This window comes from Musa acuminata, chromosome BXJ3-1 (genome assembly GCF_036884655.1).
Source record: "Musa acuminata AAA Group cultivar baxijiao chromosome BXJ3-1, Cavendish_Baxijiao_AAA, whole genome shotgun sequence".
Lineage (NCBI taxonomy): Eukaryota > Viridiplantae > Streptophyta > Magnoliopsida > Zingiberales > Musaceae > Musa > Musa acuminata.
In genome coordinates, this window is record NC_088349.1 from 35971723 (window position 1) to 35997890 (window position 26168).

The following is a 26168-nucleotide window of genomic DNA, read 5'->3' on the forward strand; positions in this document are numbered from 1 at the left end:
ATTTCTGGCTGCTTTGATTTGTTAAGACACACGCTCTCATTCCTAAGGATGTTATCAATTATTCATGTTTGCTTATTGTACTTGCAAATTGGGTGATTGCTCAATTCATTATAGGTTCTCCATTTTATTGCATTTCCTTGATCTATTGTTTGTACTTTAGAAGTGAAGTAGGATAATTGTCGAGGTCAGCAGGTTCATCTCTGTCTTCAACAATTTGGTTGTATTTTGAAATTACTTAAAATACTTTCAATGTGATCATAAGAATAAAATGGAGAAGCTAGGCTCGGATGGAATTCTTGAACTACAGATTTGGAAACTCTAATTTGGTTTATAATGAGGATCGAGGATTGTTACCAACAAATATGAGAGTCATTATGCTTCTTCTTTAGTACTAGCTTCTTAGTGATTATGAGCACCTAAACTAAGTTCTTCTGCCTGAATATAAATACTACAAAACTCATGTTAATCGAATATATATATATATATATATATATATATATATATATATATATATATTGTCCTCGTCGTGTTTGTGTCGTGTCATGTCTGTGTGTGTCCGTGCTTCTTGATGACATCCCAACTATTGGGGGTCGATAACATAATCTTTTTCCACCACTAAGCTGTTGAATCTCGGATTTTGATAATGAAATTGATAGTGTTTATCTGATCTACATTTTGAGTAACACAGGAAGCTTCGATCAGGAAAAGACAATTAAAGCAGGAAGAATCATGTTGGGCCGGAGTGGAACATATCAGAAGATTGGACGTCGAGTCGGAAGATCAGTCGAAGTATCGACAAAAGGCCTCAGGCCATAGGTTCAGGCATCGAGCCAAGAAGAACAGAAATTGCGTTAAGGAAATTGGAGTTGTGGAGATCAACTGGCCGATTGGGCAATTGGTCGCAAGTGAGGACGATACGCCGAAAAATCGGACGAGGCATCGATGAACCAATGACATGCCGGACAACATTTGATTAGTTTGGTAATAATTGTTTAGATCGAAGTAGGTTTTAAGTGTGCAATATTAACTACGATAGCGATCAAGCAATAAAGAAAAATGAAGTCCCGGAGTCAAGAACGAGATATCGCTGGGAGTTCGAGAGTTCGTTGAAAGTCCGGATGTTCGTCGGAAGTTCTGTTGGAATTGACCGAGAAGTCCAGGAGCTTGCCGAAGAAGCTCGTCGGAACTCGCCAAGAAAATCGTCATGAAGTCCAAGAGCTTGTAGGGAGTCCGCTGGAACATTGCCGAGAGATAATCAGAATTTCGTCAGAAGATTGACAAAAGCTCGCCAGAAGAAACCTAGACTTACCGGACTTATTTAGCTTAGTGTATGCCTTAAAATTCGTAGTTAGCACATAATTGGGTTGGAATTTGGCCAACTCAATTAGGGGCCAATTAGGCCTAAGTTTGGACTGTGTTGGGCCAAGTGGAAGGCCCAAACAGTGACCCAACAAGTGGAACCGTCGTGGCACAATTCCGAGACTGTCAGGCGGTAGTACCGCCCAGTGTTAGTGCTGTAGGCGGTGGTACCGCTAGGACCCGGGACACACAGGATGAGATATTTTTTAGCTCTAATTTTGAAGCCATTTGGGGTCTATAAATACCCCAGCTATTCCTACATGGGATAGCAAGAATTGAGCATGAAATTGAGTTGAAAAAGAGGAAAAAATACTTGAGAAAAAAATTGGGAAACTCTCTTAGGATTTAGGATCATTTCTTCCTAGTATTTAAAAGTTTGTCTAAAGGGAGAAGTGAGGTCTAAGAGCAACGGCAGCGGCAGTGGCAGCGGAGACAGCAGTGGCGGCAATGGGTGATAGCAAAGAGCAACGGTAGCAACAACGAGCGACAGCGGAGAGCAGCAGCAATAGTAGCGGAGAGCAGCAGCAATAGTAGTGGAGAGCAGCGGCAATGGTAGGGGAGAGCAACGACAATGACAGCGGAGGGCAGCAGCAACAACGAAGAGAGACAGTAGCAGTGGTAGCGGAGAGCAGCGACAACGGCAATGGTAGCGAAGAGAGGCAACGACAACAGTAGCAGAGAGGAAATGTCGACGACGAAATCGTGAGTAGGGTTGGGGGAAGTCGCGAGGGGGAGGATGCAAACCAACTAACGCAAATGCGACCAAACCAGACCTAAAATGTTGGTTCAGTCGCCTGGTTTAAATCGGGCGCTCGCCCGAAGCGCTAGGCGCCTGGGCTCAGGTGAGCGCCTAAGTGACGCCTCTTTGAAGCACATCGCCTAGACGTTAAACGAGGCGCTCAAGCCTCACCATGCCTCACCCGAGCGCTTAGGTGAGCGCCCGAGCACCTTTTGAAATCATTGGTTCACAATGGATGTTGGTGGGTTCGGGGCAGAGGTACCCTTAGTGCCATTGGTGCAATTATAGGTTTTCTCCCGCTAGAACCTCTTGTTGCACACCTTATAGATGAATCGAATGGTGGCTTCGTTGGTGAGGTCGTTGAGGGCGCACGATGGGTGGTGGTGGACGCAGGTGGGCTCGGAGCAAAGGTACACCCGACGTCGCTAATGCAACTATAGGTTATGCTCTCTTTGCGCAAATGAATCAATTCATAACTATCGATGACAAAGGGGCATGCGAACAATTTTGGTCAGGAATCCTCGAAGAATCGTAAGATTTCATACTGACAATCCATCTCCACAAAGAAAATGTCCCTCACATGAGGGCCACATGAACTCAACGCCGCATGGAAGCGCCATGCGAGAAAGCGTGCAGGAGCAGTACCATGTCCAAAAGATAAAAATAAAAATAAATAAAAAAGACATGGCTGGAGACACATGTCCAACCGAGTCGACGACATATCTGTGTCCGACACATGTCTGACACGAAAATGCCCACCTAAAGCACGTGTAGGTGCTTTATAAGTATCCATTACAATAAATTTCTAGAAACTATATTATATGCTTCCTCCAAATCAATAAAATCTTTATATGGTAGCCTTTATTGATGTTTTTTATCTTCATAACAAATAATGTTGAACAATAAAAGAAGTATAAAAAATGGCTAGCAACAAGGACTAACATAAAATATATTTGAAAGTCATACGTGTCTATTAAGAGAAATAAGACCAATCCCTTGCACAATTTTTATACACAAGATACTTTCAAAGAAAATCAAGTTAAAGTGAAGAGAACTTATGCTAAATATATATACATAATTATGTTAACAACTATCCTCAGAGAGCAATTGCAAGACCTAGGGAGCAATAGTAATACACATGCACATTGAAATTCAAGATCATGAAATAGTCTAACCACTAATTCTACATAATTTAGAATAGAATTGGATACATAGACGGGTAGAATTACAATCCTTGAGTCATGCTTTGGCTTGCAAACTTTTGTTTCATGTGCCATGGCCCCATCATAGGTAGACAAAGAAACCTTTTGACTTGATGAGAAAAAATAGAAAATATTTAGACAATGTGCTTATTAATTAGAATTTGCAGTTCAGGTAACTGGCTTGGTTAGGAACATTTAAAGCGATCAAACCTGCAAAAGATAGATGATCCAGGAGAATTAATCGTATAACATATTAAGTTTGTTAGATGAATTAAACCCAACTAATCATTAGTAAGTCTCAATCAGAGTTACATTCATCTGATTAAATCAGATCTGACTCAAGTCTACTTAATGAACTAAGGTGTCAAACTTGTTATCAGCCTAAAGGGAACTTTTAGGCTTTTAGTGATATGAATGAGCAAGTTGATTATAATTCTGCCAAAGACCCTTAACTATTCATGGAGGACCAATAACAAGAGCTAAAGCTAAAAGGATGAAAGAAACCTTAACTTGTTTATTGGAAGGCATTTGGAAGGAGCAAGCTTGTCAAAACTTGGTCAGGGTTCTATGGATACAAGAAGAGCCTAAAATAATCAACCTAATTCAAATAAATCCACATCATGAAGAGAATGTCCAGCCTTGAGAGAACGATGAATTTTTAGCTTATTTTGAATAATAAAGGTCATTCAGCCATATTGAACCATATTAGGAATTGTGAGCTTATTCATGAATAATCATTCAAATCAATTCAAGGTAGATTAATGAGTAATCTACATTCATGCATTAGGAATATAAATGTCATTTAATGTATTTAATAGATTTATTCCCTTTGTACTTGGCCTTTGTACTATATAAACAAGGTTGACTCCCTTTGTAAGGAATACAATTCAGAAGTGTATTCAACTTTCAACACCGATGAGTGTTTTATTTTTAAGTTCTTCAATGAGCTTTGGAACTTATCAAGCTTTTCTGCTTGTGGCATTCTAAACCCAAAAATCTTTGTTTTTCCTTTCAACTTATCAAGCTTCCTAGTTTTTGGCATTTTAAGGGAATCAAAGTGTTGTTCTAATTACTTCATCAAATTTACATTGATAAAGTGATTAAAATAATTTCCCTAACTTCAATCTTGAACAATCCTTCTTGTTTCAATTCGCTAGAGGGAGTCAATTTACATTCCACATGTATCATAGCTCTTTAGCTATCGGGGGTGTATGGTTGCTAAGTTGATGATTTCCATCATTTTGTATCAGAGCTCAGCTCAAGTTTGAGGTTTGCGTATCTATTTATTTGCTATCTTTTATATTTTCCTTTTCTCTTCTTCTTCTTTTTGAACAATATCTACAATTATTTTTCTCCCTTCATCTTCATTGTTGTACTTCTTGTGTTATTACTATTCTTCTTTATAATTCCGTACTTTATAGTATAAAAAGAAAAAAAAAGATCAAAAAGTAAAAAATAAAAAGAGTGAAAATCAAAGGTAAAAAATTAAGGGAAATTCAAAGGTAAAAAAAAGATCAGAATTAAAAAAAAATTACAGATTCAAGGAATTCTTGCAAATAATAGAATTCTATCTTTGTTCATTTGAATTTCTGTTTCGGTTTGAAAATCTTTCTTTATTCCAAAAAATTTTCTTTGTTCAATTGATATTTGAATTCTAGTCTTTGCTTATGATTAAAGTGCATTATACACACCTTAAAATTGGCCTACCTTTTGTTTTCTTTTAAACCTGCCCAATTTCACTATTTTTGAATTACCATGATCTGAATTATTTGTTTAGGTATCTTAGTTAATCTAAGAACTCAAATAACAAAACAAGAGAGGTAAAAGGCAAGAGTGGTGATATCAGTATCGAGAAAAGTCAAAAATTGTGTGAAACACGAGTGGAGTGAATCAAATCTAGAGTGAAACACGTGAGGGAGTGTTGGTGAGGTTGTTCTAACTTTTTTTTCTAGGTTGTATATATGTCTAAAGATAAAGAAGCGAGCTCTTCATCAAATGATCTTTTAGTTCAAGCAATGCAGTAACAATTTGGGCGTATGTTCAAAGTGATGGGAGATTGTTAGAACCCTTGCAGATTCTAAACTTGGGTTGATCTCTTTAGGGGATCGGCCTCCTTGGAACTCTATAGGAGTTCCTCCCTCCAAGTTGCTGCTCAAAGGCTGCAGAAAAGATTCATCTATTGCCTATCAAAAGAGAAGGAATACATGGCTATTTATAGGGCTTCTAAACCCTAACTCCTAATAGGACTCCTACTCAAGACTCCTATTCCCTTACAACTCCTAATTCTTCTCTAAGAAAAAACCTCCTACATGAATGTCCCTTTCAATTAGGACTCTCTTAGCTAGAGTCCTAACAGAATGTCCCTCTCAATTAGGACTCTCCCTCTCAATTAGGACTCTCCTAGCTAGAGTCCTAACAGAATGTCCCTCTCAATTAGGACTCTCCTAGCTAGAGTCCTAACAGACCCGCCCTCTTCAAATCAGCCTTGTCCTCAAGGCTAAGATTCCATGAACCCCGGGAACCGGGTCTTCAGCTCCTCATATGGTTCCCATGTGGCGTCTTCAAGTGGTAGATTATTCTAATGCACTAGTACTTCAGTAGAGGGATGTCGGCGACGCATCACGATCCTGCGATCGAGGATGGCTTGTGGTTGGGCTTGAATAACTCCATCCTCAGTTGTGTTGGGCAGTTGGATCTGGGGTGACTCGTGTTCTCCCAACTTGGGCTTTAGGCATGATACGTGGAAGACAGGGTGAATTTTGGCATCCTCAGGTAATTTAAGTCTGTACGCCACGGCTCCAATACGCTCTGTGATCTGATAGGGCCCATAAAAACGTGGGGATAGCTTCATGGAGGCTCGAGTGTTGATAGAGAGTTGCTTGTATGGTTGTAGGCGAAGATAAACCCAATCTCCTACTGAAATTTCTCTTTCACTTCGTCGTGTGTCGGCTTGCTGCTTCATTCTGGCTTGAGCAGTAGAGAGATTATCTTTTAACAATTGTAAGAGTTTATCCCTATCAATCAATTCTTGGTCAACTTGATCTACCTTGGTCGAGCCAATTACATACTTTGGAATCACAGGGGCTGGTCGACCATACAATGCTTCATAAGGGGCACATTTTATAGATGAATGATATGTAGTATTATACCACCATTCGGCCTAGGGAAGCCATTTCGCCCACTCTTTTGGTCGGTCGCTAGCGAAACACCGGAGGTACGTTTCTAAGCACCTATTTACCACCTCTGTTTGGCCGTCAGTTTGTGGATGATACGCTGTGCTCATCTTGAGTTTGGTGCCTTGTAACTGAAATAACTCGGTCCAAAATTTAATAGTGAAGATCCTGTCACGATCACTTACGATGGACCTTGGCATCCCATGTAGTTTAACAATATTTTCTATGAAAATCTGGGCAATACTAGCAGCAGTGTAGGGATTTCTCACAATACAAAAATGAGCATATTTCGTAAGTCGATCAACCACCACGAGAATCGTGCTTTTACCTTTGGAAGATGGCAGCCCTTCAATGAAGTCCATGGAGATGTCAGTCCACACTGAGTCCGGTATGGGCAGTGGTTGTAGCTTCCCTGGATTTGCCACAGTTTCACCCTTGTGCTATTGACATACATCACATTGTGCCACATATTCAGCAATAATTTTTTTCATCCCTCTCCAATAAAAATTTTGCTTCACTCTTTTGTAGGTTCTTAGGAATCCAGAGTGCCCTGCTGAAGGTATGGAGTGCATTTCATGCAAAATGATTGTGATGCAAGGGGAGTCAGGTATAAGCACAATGCGACCTTTGTAGCGTAGATCCCTCGAATCTCAGGTGTAGTGGGCTATTGCACTTGGATCCTCCTCCAATTTTTTTATGATATTGCTGATCTCTGGATCTTTTTTCCATTCTTCCCTAATATCCTCGAGGAGACCGGTGGTAGGAAGGGAGATGGCTGAAACCTTAGCTTGTTCAGGTAGCCGTGAGAGTGCATCTGCAACAACGTTTTCTTTCCCCTTTTTGTAAATAATTTCATAATCAAATCCAAGAAGTTTGGTTACCCATTTTTGCTGCTCAGGGGATGATATCTTTTGCTCCAAAAAGTACTTGAGGCTTTTATGGTCAGTTTTAATTTGAAATCGCCGGCCGATCAAGTAGGGTCTCCACCTCGTTACTGTGTGTACAATGGCAAGCATCTCCTTATCATATACTGACATGTTTTGATGGGAGGGAGATAATGCCTTGCTAGTGTATGTGAGTGGTCGACCATTTTGCATGAGAACGGCTCCAATTCCGACTCCAGATGCGTCGGCCTCAATGATGAAGGGTCTATTGAAATCTGGTAGCGTAAGCACCGGCGTCGTTGTCATGGCTGCTTTAAGTTTGTCGAAGGCAGCAGAGGCTTTGTCCGACCATTGGAAAGCATCTTTTTTCAGTAAAGAAGTGAGTGGTGCACTGATCTTCCCATAGTCCTTAACAAATTTTCGGTAGTAGCCCGTTAGTCCAAGGAACCCCCGCAGTAATTTCACGTTTGTAGGTTTCGGCCAGCCTTGCATTGCCTCAATTTTTGTTAGGTCTACCGCCACTCCTTCTGATATTATATGCCCAAGGTACTCTACTTTTTGCTGGAGAAAGCTGCACTTTGGTTGCTTTACAAAAAGAGTATTCTCCCGAAGGATCGTCAAAACAATCCGTAAATGCTGAAAGTGAGTCTCAAGAGAAGGGCTGTAAACGAGAATATCATCGAAAAATACCAGCACAAATTTACGAAGAAAGCTTCGAAAAATATCGTTTATGAGACTTTGAAAGGTTGAAGGAGCATTAGTGAGTCCAAAAGGCATTACCAAGAATTCATAATAGCCATTATGTGTGCGAAATGCAGTTTTTGGAATGTCATCGTCAAATACCCGAATTTGGTGGTAACCGGATCGGAGGTCCAACTTCGTGAAGACTCGAGCTCCTTTTAATTCATCAAGAAGTTCATCCACCACTGGTATTGGGTACTTGTCCTTGACGGTGATGTCATTTAAAGCTCGGTAGTCGATGCACATCCGCCAAGTTCCGTCCTTCTTGCGTACAAGTAGCACCGGTGAGGAATAGGGGCTGCAACTTGGCCGAATCACCCCTGTTTCAAGCATCTCCTTACGATCTTTTCAATTTCATCTTTCTGGAGGTGAGGATATCGGTACGGTCGAGTGTTCGCTAGTGGCTTGCCCGGAAGGATTGGAATTCGATGGTCATGTTGCCGAGAAGGAGGAAGACCGCGCAGTTCAGCAAATATGTCGGCAAATTCAGTAAGCAATTGGGCAAGATTTTGATCTTCAATTTCTATTTTCTTCTCTTCTTGTTGTGGCTGGAGATGCATCAAAAAGTCACTATTTACCTTGTACAAAACTTTCTCCATTCGTTGGGGCGAAACTGTGGTAACGTTGCTTCCGTGCTTCCCGCGTAGGATGATCTGTTTGCCCTTACAGTAGAATTTCATAATTAATTTAGAAAAGTTCCAAGAGACATCACCTAGTGTAGTCAGCCATTCTATACCAAGCACTGCCTCATAGTCATCGATTGGTAGGAGGAAGAAATCGGTGATAATTTCTTGGTCTTGCAGTAATAGTTTCACCTGCGGGCATCTTTGGTCGCACTTTAGGATTCTGCCGTCGGCAACCTTTATATCGAACTTGCTGCAACCTTCAATATGCAGTGTCATCCGAGCAGCAACCTTACTATTTAGGAAGTTATTAGTGCTACCCGTGTCGATGAGAACAGTGATCGGCTGTTGTTTGAGAAGGCCTCCAACTTTCATCGTTTGCGGATTTGAGTAGCCAGCTAGTGCGTGTACCGTAATGTCGGTCGGCTGTGGCTCTTCTTCCATATCTTCTTCTTCATGTTCATGGCTCTCTTCTAGATGTTCAATGACCTCTTCTTCTACTGGTTCAATCATAAGAAGTCTACCTTTTTTACAGCGATGCTCGCGGCTCCACGGCTCGTCGCAATGCCAACATAACCCCTTCGCAGATCGCTCCCGAAGTTCTTCTCTTGTTAACTTTTTCGGTGCAGGGACTCGGTTGATAGTAGGGGGGGCTGAGGGCTTTAGTATTGTAGGTCGTGGAGTGATCCTGGTCCTCCGGGCTTCATGGTTCAATCGCTCCTCTTGTAGTCGTGCGAAAGAGATGGCTGCCATAAGCGTGTAAGGTTGTCGCGCCTTAACTTCTCCCCGGATCTCCGGCTTTAAGCCCTCAATAAGGGTCCCCAATAACTGTTTTTCAGACCAATCACGAGTTTGATTAGATAACCTTTCAAACCTGGTCTGGTACTCCTGAATGGTGGAGGTTTGTCGGATCTTTGCTAGTTGTCCGTCAATGTTCTCGTAATAAGTTGGTCCGAAGCGGATCAGTAGTCCTTCTTTGAATTGTCGCCATGAAAGGACTCCATAAGTGTGTTCAAACCAGTCAAACCATTGTATAGCATCCCCTTCAAGATGTATAGCTACAATTTCTACCATGGATGCATCCGCAGTTTTATAGTACCGAAAATATCGCTCCGCACGTGAGATCCAACCAATTGGGTCTCCTTCTTCCCATCTAGGGAAGTCCACTCTCATACGCGAATAGTTGGGGTCGGTCATAGAGCCTCCCCTCTCTTGGAATTCATCTCTTTGGGCATGATGTGATTGGTTAGAGCTCTCTCCTTGATGTGATTTCTTCGGGCTTGGTGGTTGGCCCAAACTGAATTCGGTAAGGAGAGTCCGAATCTTATCCTCCATTCGTGCCTCAAGGGCTTCAAATTTTGCATTGATTGCCTCCTCAGATGCCATAGTATATGACTCCAAATCTGTGATATTAATATCTCTATTTTGTTGACGGGTTAAAGGCATGTATAGGTTTGATAGAAATCCGTGAAAGTTTGCTGCAGAATTATGTTGTCTTGTAAGAGCAGAATTATCGTCGAAGAAACAGCGGTTTCTCGACGAAATCTCCATAAAAAATTTGAGAGATTTGAGGAGGGAATTGACAGCAATATCTCAGTTTATATGACAGCAAGGATGTCCAATTTAATCAAGAAAATTTCGACAGTAACAGCAAGAAAATTGGTGTAAGTTGCGATAGCAGAATTCTCGTCAAAAAATTTCAACAACTTACGATGAAAATTTGCAGCAATATAGGAACGAAATTTTTTTTTTTTTTTGGATTTTCGAATAGGGATAACTAAATTGCAGCAGCAGTAAGGTAGGAAACCAGAACCTGTTACAATTCACGGGGAGATCAAAGGATGATCTGTAGTGGTGGAGATAACGATGGAATTTGGTGATGATCTTTTAAGCAATTGTGGGAATTGCTTTGAGCGGTTGTGGAGGGTTAATGGATGGCAGTGGAAGGGCAGCGAGACACCAAGAACGCTGCTCTGATACCAGGTGTTAGAACCCTTGCAGATTCTAAACTTGGGGTTGATCTCTTTAGGGGATCGGCCTCCTTGGAACTCTATAGGGGTTCCTCCCTCCAAGTTGCTGCTCAAAGGCTGCAGAAAATATTCATCTATTGTCTATCAAAAGAGAAGGAATACATGGCTATTTATAGGGCTTCTAAACCCTAACTCCTAATAGGACTCCTACTCAAGACTCCTATTCCCTTACAACTCTTAATTCTTCTCTAAGAAAAAACCTCCTACATGAATGTCCCTTTCAATTAGGACTCTCTTAGCTAGAGTCCTAACAGAATGTCCCTCTCAATTAAGACTCTCTCTCTCAATTAGGACTCTCCTAGCTAGAGTCCTAACAGAATGTCCCTCTCAATTAGGACTCTCCCTCTCAATTAGGACTCCCCTAGCTAGAGTCCTAACAGAATGTCCCTCTCAATTAGGACTCTCCTAGGTAGAGTCATAACAGAGATGTAAGAGATCATCTAGAAAGGCATGATGATGCAATTAATAGATTGCAAGGTGAACCACGACATGGGAGACAACTAACCCTTGTCAATGATGAATATGATGGTGGCGATGACGTGTATGATGACCAAGTTACTCTAATTGGTCAAGATGTTAACCTTAGGAGACAAACTAGGAGAGGACGTTTTGATGGTGTGGACAGAAACATAGGCAGCATTAAAATGAAAATTTTTTCTTTTCAAGGGAAGAATAATCCAGATGCCTATTTGGAGTAAGAATGAAAAGTGGAGATGATCTTTGAATGTCATAACCAAGGTTTGCCGTACCGAAGCGTACCGCCCGTACCGGGCGGTACGTACCGGTCCGACAGGTTACCGGTACGCAGACCGCCCGGTACCGCTATAGTGCTACAGTACTATACTGTAGCACTGCTACAGTATGCAAAAATAAAAAAAATATTCGGTACACCAGGACGTACCGCTCGGTATGCCCTAATGTACTGCCCGGTACACCTGTACCGTACCATATCGAGCCCGGGTCGAAACGCTAGTACGGTATGGTACAACGAATCTTGGTCACAACTACTCCGAAGAGAAAAAGGTAAAATTAGCCGTTGTTGAATTTTTTTATTATGTTATTGTTTGGTGGGATCAATTGTGTAAAGACAGGCGTAGAAATGATGAAAGGCCCGTGGAGACTTGGTTGGAGATGAAACAAATCATGAGGAGGAGATTTGTCCCTAGCTATTACTATAGGGATTTGCATTAATGGCTGCAAACCTTAACACAAGGTTCCATGAGTGTTGATGAGTATCACAAGGAGATGGAGATAGCCATGATAAGGGATAATGTGGAGGAAGATCGTGAGGCCACCATGGCTCGATTCCCGAGTGGATTAAACAAGAACATTGCTGATCTTGTAGAGTTGCAACATTATGTGGAGATTGAGGACATTATCACGAACAAAGTTCTAAACAGGAAGTTTGATGTAATGCTTATGCATGTCCGTGTCTTTTGGTTTTTCATGCTTTGCACAGTATGTAGAGGGACGGTCGAAGACTTAACAACCTCATTTTAGTTGGGTTTGATGACCATTTTAGGCTTGTAAATAAAGGTTGTGTTATGTTGATACTTGTAAGAGATACTCGATCTGTGGTGGACCATTTTGACCCTTTGTTATGCAACCGTTCAGAGCTTGTAAAGTCTGTTTGTAATTTGCATTGTCTATGAAGTGTTTCCTGAAATGTTTTCTTGTGGATCCCGAGTGAGGCGCTTTCTCTAACCCGTTTTCTCTTTTGTAGGTTCTAAGGGACCATGGGAGGTTTCGGGGAGACTGACCTTTGCGGACGGACACGTAAGGATGCCGCACGACTTAGGCGAAACCAACTAAGTCCGTGACAGATGGTATCAGTGCGGGACAAGCACTCATATAAACACTTAACATGCAAACGTGGGGGACCTAGCAGGGCTGCGTTGAGGGCAGCTAGCACGCGTGACCGTTTAGGGGAAAACGAGCATGGAGATATAGGGAAAAGGCTCGGAGGAGTGGGCATCTGAGATTGGCATTCAGAGGAATGGCCAACCCTTCGTGCAAGAGGCATCACGAGAACAAGCAAGCTTGGAAGAATACGTAGCGCACAAAGGTTAGGATAGCTGAGTTCGAGCTACGGCTCGACGTTGACAACTATACTTGATGGTGCTCAAGGCAAGCAAGGCGCTTGGTAAAGGATGAGACCATGCAAGGTGGAATGAGTTGCTTGCAAAGCTCACAAAGGTGAGGGGAATTGCTAACTCGAAGAATTCGGTATTCATGCAAGGGCTTGTATGCGGACGATAGAATGCTCGCGGCCACCCCAAGGCGACCGAAACTCGGCACCATGGAGCATTGAAACTTTCTCTTCGGCATGTGAAGGATACGTCCGTAGGAGGCTGAAGTGTGCAACGAGTTCAGTATGTTGCTAGGCCTTGAGTGGTGCAGCAGGGGCCTGTATTGACGTGGAGTCGCAATCTAGCAGGAGATAGAATAATGCACAGTTTGTTCAGCAAGTTGGAGTAGTCCAAGGGAATGGTGGTCTCCAAAACTTTCAGAGGGAATGAAATGAAGAGAGATGTTACTCCAACGGGATAGATATCTAGGAGAGATAAGTCCCAGCTCTCTAAAGAGAGAATCATGTGCAATGGACCACACATGTTGAGGAGGAGTACCTAAAAAACAACAGCTCCACGAAGCTCAATGAATCGAGCGAGCGGTGAGGAGTCGTCGTATGATTTCGCTTGAGAGAATGTACTGATGGATGCATTACGAGATCAAGTGGGGGAGCGACCTAAGGCAACACAAATAAAAGCACACTTGGAGTCGATATGGAGATCGGACTTAATAGAGGGCTAACCCGTGGAATGGTGGGCGCGAGGGCCACCATCAACTCAATGCATCACGAGAAGCGGAGCAACTTAGGTATAACTTGGTTAAGTACCCAAGCCGTATGAAGGGAGCCAACATAGAAGATGAAACATGGAGCGAAGGCATAGAGCTTTCCTCAGACAGAGGTCAAGGACATGAACTCTTGTAGTGACAAGAGCGGGATCATGTCGTATCATTGGTCCTTCATTTTGATGGAGCGGACTCATCTTACATGGGGCCAAAGACGAAGGGAGCTTCTGGGCACATGTACCTTATCTCGGAGAAGCATTTGATGGAGGAACTAAGGAGACTCAACTTGCGAAGGCAAAGTTGAGTTCAAAAGGCCTTAGCACAGGGCAAGAGGACGCAGAGGCGGGCACTCTTGAAGAATATGCCATAGTGCTGCCATTTAAGTTGCCATGAAGGAAGCGGTGTGCAGTGGAGATTGTGTTGATAGGGGCAAAGGCCCAGGATCCAGAAATGGTACACCAATTTCAGCGAAGTCGGTGAACTTCGGGAGCTACTAGGCAACGGATTGTTCTAGAGTTGTGTTTCGTCTGAGTGTGACCCGAGAGTAGGTGGACGAATGTCGATTGCCAAAAAGAGCGAACAAAATCGAAGGTGGAAGAGACCCTGCGATCTATTGGTAGAGGCCATACATAGAGGAATCACAATTCGAGTTCATCCCACATGGATCAGAATACAATAGAGATGTCACTAGCAGGCGATATGGTGCAGCGAATCATGGTGGAACAGTCCGTGGTAATGCGATACACACGAATATAGTCCCATGAGGGACTATATCATACGGAGGTATGATCGGGAGCTACTGGTTCCACTTCGGTGAACAACACGATGGCAAGAAGGGCTATGGATTCAAGGAGTGAAGGCCATGGTACCATAGAGGCGGGTCTTCCGTGCGTGCATCGAATTTTGCATCGAATGAAAGCTTTGGTCATCAGCATATAGAGGCTGTGTACCACCGAGGGAAAAGTTCGAATGCAAGTACCAGTGAGTCCCATGGGAGGGACTTGATCATGTAGAGGTATGATCGAAGCAGTTGGAGAGTTGGACTGCTCCAGAACCCATACTCGCTTAAGGGAGCTCGGCAAGTCAGAGGACAAGGTCGAGTAAGTGAATGTTGCTACCAAGGAAGCTAAGGAGAATAGAATCGGTACAAATCTTACAACATGATGGCAGAGGCCATGCATGAGACTTGTAGTCTGTCTTTCCATCGACCAAAGGGTGCTGCTTTGAGAACACAGAGGTGTTGAAGTAGGGGGTCGAAAGGGGCGAGGAAGCGACGATGAGTCCAGAGGGACTTAGCTACCCAAAACCAAGCATCGGTTAGAATGGAGGTGGACTCGGAGGAGTGCCACAAAGACATATCCACTGATCGTGAAGAAAAGGGATGCAGATGCGAGGCGACGAATAGAAGGGCAATGGGTATGGCAGCGCTATGGTACCGCAAAGGCGTGACTTCCATGAAGTCATCGATCCCTTGCTCTCATGAAAGGAGAGCGCTTGGTCGTGAAAAGGGCCGAGGAGGTGGAGCATGCAGAGACAAACTCCAAGTACCGAGACAAGGCTGAAGGGTAGAGGCCAAGGAACTTTGTAAGACCGGTGTCAACGAGCTTCTCATCAAGATAGCCGAGAGTGAAGGACTTCGGGTCGTGCAAGAGTGCACAACCGAGGAACGAAGCAGACAGTACGCGGTGTTGTACCTCTGCTACTCAGTGGAGTAGGCGGCAGGGTTGATGGAGAAGACAGTACAATCCCAGAGGCGACCAAAACTATTAGAGACTTACTTCAAGTTAGGGTGAAAACTTCCTGCATTCCAGAAGTTCGATGGCATTGAGAAGGTGAATCACAGTAGCTAACTCAACGCAAGGAGTGCAAACACTTCGAGTGCTTTAGAAGTATGAGCAAAGAGTAGGTGAAGGTTAGTAACCAACTCGATGCATGGAGTACAACCCTCGAGGAGGCGAGCGAAGTCAAGTAACCTTTGCCTTCTCTACTCTTAAGAGAATGGGTGAAACTGAGTACTTCAATTCTCTTATCTATCCAGCATAGGAGCTCTGAACAGGTTCAAATACCCTTCGAAGATAATGGAAGACAATAGTTGTCAAATCCTCACCAATGGTGATTAGTGCTATTGAGAATAGATTATCTGCTTCATTTCCCAACCGAATGTCAATCGAAAGCAGAAGTTATACGAATCTACTTGGAAGTGACAACTAAGTGAAAGAAGAGTCGATGGGCAAATTTTGTGGAGGAAGGACCTAAAACTTCGAAAGTTTACGAGGTGATGCTCGTTCAAGCTCCAACAAGCATCCACCCAGTTCAAGCAGAATGAGGCATTTGAGAGACTGGCGCATAGTAAGGATGGTCTTTTCCTTCATCTGGAGGATCCGCAGGAACCAACAGGGATCAACACAGCTCAGCCAACCCCACACTAGAGTTAGAGTCATTGGCGAGTTGAAGCAACATAGCAGATTAAAAGTTCGACTACTCAATAACAGCAGCAGAGAGTAGCTGGGAGCCAAGAGACGCATTGCAGTTAGAGCAGAAGATTGAAGACTCAGCAAAGACGAGGAGTTGCAGTGTTGGCAAAGGCTTCGACGAGGACGTCGAAGGAATAAGTGAGGGAGAATATCACGGACAAAATTCTAAACAGGATGTTTGATGTAATGCTTATGTATGTCCGTGTCTTTTGATTTGTTCATACTTTGCACAGCATGTAGAGGGACGGTCGAAGGCTTGGCAACCCCATTTTAGTTGGGTTTGGTGGCCGTTTTAGGCTTGTAAATAAAGGTTGTATCATGTGGACACTTGTGAAAGATACTCGGTATGTAGTGGACCATTTTGACCATTTGTTGTGCAACCGTTCAGAGTTTATAAAGCTTGTTTGTAATTTACATTATATATGAAGTGTTTCCTAAAATGTTTGCTTGTGGATCCCGAGTGAGACGTTTTCTCTAACCCGTTTTTTCTTTTGTAGGTCTCAAGGGACTATGGGAGGTTTCGGGGAGGTTGACCTTTGCGGATAGACACGCAAGGGTGCCACATGACTTACGCAAAACCAACTAAGTTCGTGACAACATGATGAATGTGGCCATGAAGATTGAGAGGCAACTCAAAAGAAAAGGCACAAGGTATGATTCAAAACCTTATTCGGGTTCTTCTTTTTATTGGAAACCGAATTGGAGTAAAAAGGATGATAAACCCATTGTTAAGCCTAAAATTGATGAAACTAAAAATAGAAATGAATTAGGTAGCAAGAGTAAAGGTGAGAATCTACCTAATCAAACTAGAGGTATTAAGTGTTTTAAGTGCCTTGGGCATGGACATGTGATAATGAGGGATGGAATTGTGGAATCTGAAAGTGAGAGAGAGGATGATGATGACATTCTAAAGGATGCTAGTGATGTAGAGTATGCTAAAGTGAAAATCTAGTTGTTCAACGCACACTTAGTTTGCAAAATAAAAATGATGAACATGGTGAACAACGTAAAAATCTGTTTCATACTCATTGTTTGATTGCTAACAAGTTGTATAATGTGATTGTTGATAGTGGAAGTTGTACAAATGTAGCAAGCACCTTGCTCATGGAGAAATTGAAATTACCTACTATCAAGCATACAAAACCTTACAAGTTACAATGGTTGAATAATAGTGGTGTAGTAAAGGTAAATCGGCAAGTGTTAGTATCTTTTTCAATTGGTAGATATAAGGATGTAGTTTAGTATGATGTGATACCTATGTATGCTGGTCATATGTTGTTGGGAAGACCTTGGCAATATGATCGAAGGGTAATACATATGGGTTCAAGAATCGTTATTCTTTGATCATAGATGGACAGAAATATCAGCTTGGACCTTTGCCTCCAAAGACAATTTTTAAAGACCAAATACGCATAAAACAACAATATGAGGAGCTTGAGTCTTCATTAACCAAAACTTTGGGGAGGGAACAAGAAAGAGAGAAAAAAGAAAATAGTGAGTTGAGTGGTAAAAATGAGAGTATTGGGAAACACAAGGGGAGAGAAAACAAGGAAAGCTTAAGTGAAAGAAAAACGAGTGTTTATGCCAAAATGAGTGATGTGAAGAAAGCCTTAACCATGAGGCAGCCCTTACTTGTACTTATGTACAGGGATATTTTGATTTCTTCTAAACAAATTGACAAGAGTTTGCCTAGTGTCATTGTTGATCTTTTATAGGAAAATGAGAATCTCTTTCCCGAAGAACTTCCTAATGGTTTGCCACCAATTAGAGAAATTAAGCATCAAATTGATTTCATTCCAAGTGCAAGCATACCAAATAAGCCAGCATATAGTTGCAACCCCGAAGAGACTAAGGAAATCCAAAAGCAAGTGAGCTTATGAAAAAGGGGTATGTGTGAGAAAGCATGAGTCCATGTTCAGTTCCTGTTCTATTGGTGCCTAAAAAGGATGGATCTTAGAGAATGTGTGTTGATTGCCGAGCCATCAACAAAATCACGGTAAAGTAAAGACATCCTATTCCTAGGCTAGATGATATATTGGATGAATTGCATGGTTCTTGTATATTTTCAAAAATTGATTTAAAATCTGAATATCATCAAATAAGAATGCATGAGGGTGATGAATGAAAATCCGCTTTCAAAACTAAACATGGTTTATATGAATGGTTGGTTATGCCTTTTGGCCTAACTAACGCACCTAGTACTTTCATGAGATTGATGAATCATATTTTACGTGCTTACATTGGAAAGTTTGTAGTGGTTTATTTTGATGATATACTTGTGTATAGCAAAAGTTTAGATGAGCATGTAACACATTTAAAAACTGTTTTTGACGTGCTTAGAAAAGAAAAATTATATGCTAATATAAAGAAATGCACTTTTTGCACTAATGAGATTACTTCTCTTGGATATGTTGTTAATGATAAAGGAATACATGTTAATCAAGAAAAAGTGAAAGTAATCAGGGAGTGGCCAAAACCTACTAGTGTTAGTGATGTTAGAAGTTTTCATGGTCTTGTTAGCTTTTATAGAAGATTCATTAAGGATTTTTCTACAATTGCTAAATCATTAACTGAATGCATCAAAAAGAATATGGGATTTAAATGGGGTGAAAAACAAGATGATGCTTTTAACTTGCTTAAAGACAAACTCAGTTCAACACCTTTGCTTGCTTTACCGAACTTTGTTAAAACTTTTGAGATTGAGTGTGATGCGAGTGGAATAGGAATTGGAGGAGTCTTAATGCAAGAAGGCAGACCCATTGCGTTATTTAGTGAGAAGCTAAGTGGAGCAAGTCTTAACTACCCGACATATGACAAGGAGTTTTACGCTTTGGTAAAAGTGTTAGAGACATGGCAGCACTATTTTTGGTACAAGGAATTCATTATACACACCGATCATGAGTCCTTGAAATATCTCAAAGGACAAGGAAAGCTAAACCGTAGGCATGCAAAATGGGTGGAGTTTATTGAATCCTTTCCATACATCATCAAGTATAAACAAGGTAAGGAAAATGTGGTTGTCGATGCTCTTTCTAAAAGGTATACTCTAATTTCTCAACTTGATACAAAATTATTAGGTTTTGAGTACATTAAAAATTTATATAATTCTGATCATGATTTTGCTAATGTTTATGAGGCATGTGAGAAAGGGGGTTTTGACAAGTTCTTCAGGTATGATGGTTTTCTTTTCAAAGAAAATAAGTTGTGTGTTCTACAATGTTCAATGAGAGAATTACTTGTGAGAGAGGCACATAGTAGAGGTTTAATGGGGCATTTTGGGATTAAAAAAATTTTAGATGTGTTAAGCGATCATTTCTTTTGGCAGCACATAAAAAGAGATGTTGAGAGATTGTGTGAGAAATGCATTACTTGTAAATAAGCTAAATCTAAAGTAATGCCTCATGGATTGTATGCTCCTCTTCCTATAACTAGTGAGCCTTGGGTTGATATATCCATGGACTTTGTCTTGGGTTTACCTAGGTCAAAAGGAGGGAGAGATTCTATTTTTGTTGTTGATGACAGGTTTAGTAAAATGGCACATTTCATTCCTTGCCACAAAACAGATGATGCAACGCATGTTGCAGGGCTGTTCTTCAAAGAAATTATAAGATTACATGGCATTCCAAAGATAATTGTGAGTGATAGAGATGTGAAATTCCTCAGCCACTTTTGGAAAACACTTTGGAGCAAGTTGGGTACAAGCAATGATTTAAAAAGCGCTAGGCGCCAAAAGGCGTCCAGGTCCAAAAACGCTCGAGGCGCTAGGCACTCGCCCGAGCTAAGCGAGGCGCTAAAATATAAAAATATATAATATAATTAATAAATATAATTATTTAAAATTTTAAATAAAAATATACTATTAAATTAAGAAAATCTAAGATACAAAATCACAATGTCACATTAACAAAAAGTTTCAAATAAATAAAAATTAACAGTATCAAAATCAAAATAATATATTATTAATCTATTAACAGTATTGAAAATTAATCATTTCAAATAAACTTAATAATATTAACAGTATACAGTATACGTATACTGTTAAAAGGAAGTGTAAAGGGGTGCTGAGCCTGCTGACTGAGAAAAGAGGAAGCGGCAGCGGCGAGCGGCGACAGCGGCGAGCAGCGGGAGCGACGAGAGGCGCGAGCGGCAACAGCGTTTGCGAGCAACGACAGCGGCGAGCAGCGACGGCGGGAGAGAGAGCAGGAGCGGCGAGCAGCAAGAGGCGCGAGCGGCGATAACGACAACGGCAGCATTTGCGAGCAGCGACAGCGGCAGCGTTTGCGAGCAGCGACAACGGCGAGCAGCAGGATTGGGATCGGGATCGGGAGCGGGAGCGAGGGTTAGGGTTCGGTTGTCACTTATATCAGTTTTAGTTAGTTCAATTGAATCAACTAACCATCATAGACCGAACCAGACCTAAAATTCTAGTTCGGTTGCCTTGGTTAACTCGGGCGCTTGCCCGAAGCGCCCAGCGCCTGGGCTCGGGCGAGCGCCCAGGCAGCGCCTGTTTGAAGCGCGCCGTCTGGGAGATTAGCGAGGTGCTCGGGCCTTGCCTCGCCTCGCTCGAGCGCCGTTCAAAATCGCTGGGTACAAGGCTGTTATATTCAACCACTTGTCACCCACAAACAGATGAACAAACGAAGGTGGTAAATCGAACTTTATTAACACTTTTAAGGGCCATAATTCAAAAGAATTTAAAAAATTGGGAGGAATGTTTTTCACTTATGGAGTTTGCTTATAACAGAAGTGTGCATGCTACAACAAACCATTCTCCATTTGAAGTTGTGTACGGGTTCAATCCATTAACTCCTATAGATTTGCTATCTTTACCTTTGGAAAAGGCTAATTTGGATGGTAAGCAAAAAGCTGATTTTGTAAAAGCATTGCATGAAAGAGTCCGGACACAAATTGAAAAGAAAACTCTACAATATGAGAAACAACACAACAAAGGCCGAAAGCAAGTAGTCTTTCAAAAAATCAATGACAATGCATACAAGCTGGAACTATCAAGTGAGTATGGCAATGTTAATGCAACCTACAATGTTTATGATTTATCTTTGTTTGATGCAGGTGATGAAGGTACTGATTCGAGGACCAATCCTTTCAAGAAAAGGGGGAATGATATGAATGAGCAAGTTGATTATAATTCTACCAAAGACCCTTTAATTATTCATGGAGGACCAATAACAAGAGCTAAAGCTAAAAGGATGAAAGAAGCCTTAACTTGTTTATTGGAAGACATTTGAAAGGAGCAAGCTGGTCAAAACTTGGTCAAGGTTCTGTGGATACAAGAAGAGCCTAAAACAGTCAACCTGATTTAAATAAATCCACATTGTGAAGAGAAAGTCTAGCCTTAAGAGAAGGATGAATTTTTAGTTCATTTTGAAGAATAAAGGTTATTCAGTCATATTGGACCATATTAGGAATTATGGGCTTATTCATGAATAATCATTTAAATCAATTCAAGGTAGATTCACAAGTAATCTACATTCATACATTAGGAATATGAATATCATTTAATATATTTAATGGATTCATTCCCTTTATACTTGGCCTTTGTACTATATAAACAAAGCCGACTCCCTTTGTAAGGAATACAATTCAAAAGTGTATTCAATTTTCAAGTGTTTTGTTTTTAAGTTCTTACATGAACTTTGGAACTTATCAAGCTTTTCTGCTTGTGGCGTTCAAAACTCAAATATCTTTGTTTTTCCTTTCAACTTATCAAGCTTCTTAGTTTGTGACGTTTTAAAGGAATCAAAGTGTTGTTCTAATTACTTCATCAAATTTATATTGATAAAGTGATTAGAATAGTTTCCCTAACTTCAATCTTGAACGATCCTTCTTGTTTCAATTCGTTGGAGGGGATCAATTTGTATTTCATATGTATCATAGCTCTTTAACTATCGGGGTGTATGGTTGCTAAGTTGAAGATTTTCATCATTTAGCATACGCAACCCTCTCAACTTTAGCTGCCTACACAAGAATTATAGGTGGAGCCCTCGCCATCATATTCCATCCAAAGATATGATATAGTTCTTATCAAGTTAAAATTATTGCAGTAATGTTTTACCAATGTAAGTGAATAATTATATTATTATATATGATGCCAGGGAATTTTTAACATGATTGCAATGTCCATTATTTTTTAACGAACACTTAAATAAATCTAGTCTCCAAGGACACATATGCACAAAAAAAGAACCTTTAATTTATGGGTAAATGGGTTAAATACTGTTTTCCCCTTTTCTTTTCTTTCTTCTCGCCTTTATTTCTCTCCAGAACTGAAACCTTCCCACAACTGGCCGACACACCCAATGATCGCTTTGACGACATAGTCAGACAATGGCACCACTGACTTGTAGGTAGCAGGGGCTACAAATTTCCACTTAATATCCATGATCAGCATTGATAGATACCGACCACGGTAACCATCTTTTTCCCCCAAAATCCATACATTCATTTCATGACCCTACCAGTTCCGGTGGTACCGCTGCACCCATGATCATTTCTCAAGATCGGCCAATCTGAATCAAGATCAGACAATTCGTATTGGGATCGACCAGTCTTGACCCGGATTTGGTCCATTCTTTCAGCATACCAGCCGATTTGACTGTGTTCTGGCTGCCAAGGGTCGGATAACCGGAGAAGAAAGGAAGAAGACGGAGAGGCGGACAAGAAGAAGAATAAGAAGTAGAAGACAAGAAGAAGAGGAATTAAGAACAGGAAGGGAAGGGGAAAAAGAGAGACTGACTCACCCGATATCGTTTCATCCAAAGCCTTCGACATCAGAAACCACCGTGGGAAGCCATGGATGCCTCAAGCCTCCTTCTGCGGCTACCGCCAATTAATCGGTATTTCTCCGAAACGTGACTCTTCACGGGACTCGTAAATAACGGGATTTCTTGCATTGAAACACGTAGCAAAGGTCCTTTCGAACTCGCTAGTCCTAAAGGGCCCCACACGTTTTTTTTAGGCATTCTATCAATAAAGATCATTCTACCCGTTTTTTTTTCTTTTTTTTATGAAAGGAACTTCGCATTCATTTCCTATTGTGTCACGATATTTGATGTATCTTTTGATCTCATTCTATATATTTGTGTCTTTGAATCTCATTCTTGAATTATGTATAGAGATTTACAATAGATAGTTTTATTTTAATTAACATTTATAGTATTTAAAATTTATATATACAAATTGTGTCGGTGATTACGTAAAGGTAAAACTATTTTAAAATAAGTCATTCAAATAATCATTTAAAATATTTTTTAAATATATAAAATAGTGTAAATTATCAATTATCCTAATACTCTAAGATTGGATGACATAAGATTGGATGGGGATTTTTTGATAGTGTCTTGCAAACCAAAGCTATGTTACATATGCCTTGCAAAATAATCACGTGAGTGATTATTGCTAGTTAATGCTAGTTACTATCTTATTCCATAGCAATATTATTGCTAGTTATATATGCCTTACAAATTAATCACGTGAGTGATTATATGACACACTATATAGTTTTTATTATTATTGTTATTATTATTATTTTTTACTTTATATTAGATTAAAAAAAATATATTATGATGTCTTTAGATCTATACAATGGGAATTAGATCATGATGAGATCATGATAATGAGATCAATTCGTTTGTAAATACAGACCCTAAATATTCTCAATCATAGGTTACTTAGAGATATTGAGATAACCGAATAAACCGATATACTGTATACTCGTCCATATGATAGAAGCAATTGATCTCATAACTACTTATGTGGGGAGACTAGGGATATAGTGCAAGTACTCATTGAAGAATGAGTTCACTGAATGATTCACTCACGAAATACTGGATGGTTAATGATACCTCATCGTCAGATAGTGGTTTCGTAGCCCAGTTGTGTATATGGTCCTTAAACTTGAGACACCAATGATACCCTGTATTAGTACTACACTCTTTGATATCAGACTTATAGGTTTGGAAGTTCCAGATCTAACACAGTTGGTCATCGATAGTGTAGCTAATCTTACAAGGGCAATTGAGTGCCGATAAAGGATCATCCACTCTTAGTGTCATGAGAGGAATGTCGCATGTGTTCTTGCTCAAACAAATCCCTAACTAGGGTCATTCGGATTGAGAGATAATGAGTTCTTGAAGAGAATCCGATTAGAGTGAGGCTTGAGTAGATTTTATATGAGCCTGATAATACCATGATCGGTATATGGTCTTTGGGATATTGGATGAACGAGGGATTATAGATATATAATAATTAAAGCAAACATATCTAATGAATTAGATCCTCTTGTACCGTCTGAGGATTATGTTGTAGTGGCCTAGTATGTCCATAGTCGATAAGTTGAGTAAATTATTATAAGATGATAATTCACTAAGTCAGAAGGAGTCCTAATAGGTGCAACTCATGGCTAACTCGGTATTGGGCCTAGAGAGTCAAACATATATAGTGGATGTCGCAACTAATAGAGAATTCGATATATGATATCTAATAAACCTTTGTTTTATTGGATCTGTTGGGTAAGACCCAATAAGAGTTTAGAGTGGATAATTGGATAGAGATCCAATTTTCATTAAACTATGAATAATTTGATGGAGATCCAATATACAATATGTTAAGGTAATTGGATAGAGATCCAATACTTAATAGGGTAATATCTATTAGGGTTAGCAAAGAGAGCTCTCAATAAAAATGGATATGGGACTAAAAAGTTTATAAGGTTGAACCCCTTTAGCCACCACTTCCTTGACCTCCCTCCTTCCTCCAATGATCTACCCCTTCTTTGGCATGAGAGGACAGTAAGAGAGCCGCCCCTTTGCTGTTGCCCCTGTTGCATGGTGTTATGCAAAAATGAGGAAAGAATGCCTTAAGCGAGGAGGTGCATTATCACTTCATATATCATGTGGATCACCATTAGAGAGAAGCTTGCAAGAGCACCTTCATCCACAGACTTGGATATGTAGTTTTGGAGATATATGATCTCTCTTATGTGAGAGCATCTCATGAATCTTATACAGTTTTTGGTTTCATGAGTTTTTTTGCTCTCAATTGTTGTACGAAAATTATATATCATTCTTTTGGAAAACTAATTTTATTTTCTATTTTCCACTATATATATGATGCTCTCCCAAGATTTTCCAATAGTAGTATCAGAGCTAGGTTCATCATGCAATGATTGGTTATAAACTACGTGTATTATTGCATGTTGTGTAGAATCAGTTTCTGCATAAACTAGTTGTATTTCTCATTGATTTTAGATTAGAACAACATAGTTTTTATGAGGACCAAGTTGGCACTAAGAGGGGAGGTAAATTAATGTGTACGTAAAAATTACGTCGAGTCGAAAATCTTTGTACGATAAAACCATATCAAGGAGGGTTTAACTTGAAAACGTCCACAAGAGTGTGTAGCTAAAGTAATAAGGAAGTAAAGCAATTTGCAATAAAGGTAAACAACAGAACAGAAATACAAACCGATTTATAGTTGTTCAATCGTTGTGACCTACATCCACTCTCAATTCCTCTTCACTCGAGGCCACCGACTTCTACTATAGATCTTCTTTCCAATGGGCAAAGATCAAATACCCTTATATTCTTTCTCCTTTTTACAGGTTTAGGAGAGAATCTTTACACCCCTTTTTTACAAGTGTTTCCTCACACACCTCCCCACTAAGCTCTTGGAGGAGGGACTATATACTTAAAAGAGTTTTATAATCTTAGACTCATAGAGTTTTTGCTCTCTTTTCATGTGTATTTAAAGTAGAAATTTGTGGGGTATTTATAGACCCCAAATGATTTCAAAACTTGGAGCCAAAATTCAAATCCCCAGGTTTCCAGGGTTTTGGCAGTACCACCACCAATACTGGACGGTACTGTTAGAAACGAGTCAGCACTAGGGAGGGGGGGTGAATTAGTGTAGTAGTAAAAACGTCGGTTATGAAAATTCTTCATATGTTGAAAACTGATTTCGAAAATATGCTTAGATTGAAAGCATACGGAAGAGCGTAGCAAGTAATGAGAAGGCAGTTTGCAGTTTAAAGTAAATTGCTCAAAATAAAGGCAAACCAGATTTTTATAGTGGT

The 26168-nt window shown here is 40.6% G+C and overlaps 2 pseudogenes; one reads left to right on the top strand and one right to left on the bottom strand.

Moving 5' to 3' along the window:
• Positions 1-22983, bottom strand: part of LOC135628240 (dirigent protein 17-like) — a 30174-nt pseudogene extending 7191 nt beyond the window's left edge.
• On the top strand, positions 1909-21205 carry LOC103981879 (uncharacterized; annotated as a pseudogene).
• Positions 22984-26168: the final 3185 nt, after the last annotated feature.